A 1,773-nucleotide genomic window follows, 5' to 3' on the forward strand; every position below is an offset into this window, starting at 1 on the left:
GTGAATTCTTTATTTTGTGTGTGTGATGGTTTTATGGTGGTTAAATCCTGTCTTTGTTTGTGATCAGGTTCTTCTGTCCTGGATCTGGCAAATAAGTAATAGTTGTATAGTTCACACTCTGTTTTTCCTAACCTTTTGTAGTTGTTCGTTCCCTATAATTATTCAGCTTGCCATCTCCGTGTTTTAGTGAATATCTCTCTTTTATAAACAAATTAGCTCCTTCTTCGAAAGGAACAACAACTTATGCTGCTAACAATCAAACAAACAAATCTGAAATATATCAAACTTTAGTTTCAATCCTCTGCCTTTAGTAAAATGCAAGTCAGATTAAAAAAAATCTTTCAAAATCATTTCTTTTATATAGGTTTAATTAAGCGTTTTAAACCTCAAAAATTTCCAGAAAAAAATAAAATCAAAATTGTATTCAGAGCAGAAAAGCTTTCGTATGCAAATTAAAGAGATCAGCAGCAAAAACCACATTAGCCGATCTTTCCCCCTCCTTTTTCTGCTCTTTCAGCAGAGAGAGAGATGTCCGCTGAAAAAAAAAAATCCAACAGCCCACCCTTTTCCTGCTTCTCACTTCCAAAGGAAAAGAGGGGGGGGAAGGAAAAAAATGTTTTACAGCAGGCAACCAAGCAGGCAACCTGCTTCATTCAGCATTCTTCCAACAAACCAACACATTCTGCATTTCTCTCTAACCTCCACAATTCACAGACATTTCCCACAAATTATATGAAGGGAAATTAAAGTGCATTTTCACCAACTTTTACCCTCAACACACTTCACATTCACGCTGCAATCAAACTGCGTACACCAATCTCACATGCAAAAATCTCACTTCATGCAAACCAATCATTACAATTATTCAAGCACAAGTTTACTTAATTTGCTGGCCAGCCAAACAATCAATTCCATTCAAATTTACACACTATCATTATATATATATATATTTAACAGAAATCACACCAAATTGATCAAGTCTTCCCATTTAGACAGGCTTTCCTCTTTACGGCCTGCTAAACCCCGGGTGGGAAGAACAGTAAACAATGTCTTTCAGAGTTCTCTTAGCTTTTTAAGAACGGCAATTTATCAGAAACTTTATAACACTGCAATTAGTTATTTTCTTTTACCACACATAAGATCACACATTTTTTTAAAAAAAACTTTTATTGCATAAGGTTTTATTTCTCCCCTTTCTTTAGTTTTTCATCAAACAGACCCTAGCAAACTCTGCCTGATACTTGAGTAATTAAGGGGGGTTTTTCTTTTAGGCTTCCACTGATCAATATTTATTACCACCCTTTCTAACAACACTACCCCTGGCTCACGACGCTGGACGTTCCGACAGTCGTCTATGAGAACCGCAGAGGTTTAACCACCCGCACAATCCCACACAATACTTAATTAAATACTTTAAATACTTAATTCCAGAGACTTCAGGATGACACCTGGTCTCCAGGTGGGACTCGAACCCACAATCCCTGGCTTAGGAGGCCAGTGCCTTATCCATTAGGCCACTGGGTCTCCAGGTAGGGGGTGATCAGGCCCCTCTGCCACCCCTTTAACGGGTGGGTACTCTAAACAGAGAGACTTTAACTCTCTGATTTATACTTACCTGTTTTCTTTTTCCTTTTTTTCTTTCTTTCTTTCTCTTTTTCTTTTCTTTTCTTTCAGGTCTCTGTGTCTGGCTAGCCTTTAAGGATCCTTGACTAGCCTGTTTCGCCAGCGGGTTACGGCACCTCCTCACCGAAAGGTTCCGTGGACTTCAAAGGA

The 1,773-nt window shown here is 38.4% G+C and overlaps 1 non-coding gene across 1 annotated transcript; it reads right to left on the bottom strand.

Annotated features, from left to right (window-relative positions):
- Positions 1-1,449: 1,449 nt before the first annotated feature.
- TRNAR-CCU (transfer RNA arginine (anticodon CCU)) lies at positions 1,450-1,524 on the bottom strand. The gene has a single exon. It is a non-coding gene; the product is annotated as a tRNA-Arg (tRNA).
- Between the last annotated feature and the right edge of the window lie 249 nt (positions 1,525-1,773).

This window comes from Pituophis catenifer, unplaced genomic scaffold (genome assembly GCF_029215685.1).
Source record: "Pituophis catenifer annectens isolate HBS135680 unplaced genomic scaffold, rPitCat1.0.hap2 SCAF_4, whole genome shotgun sequence".
In the NCBI taxonomy this organism is placed as follows: Eukaryota; Metazoa; Chordata; class Lepidosauria; order Squamata; family Colubridae; genus Pituophis; species Pituophis catenifer.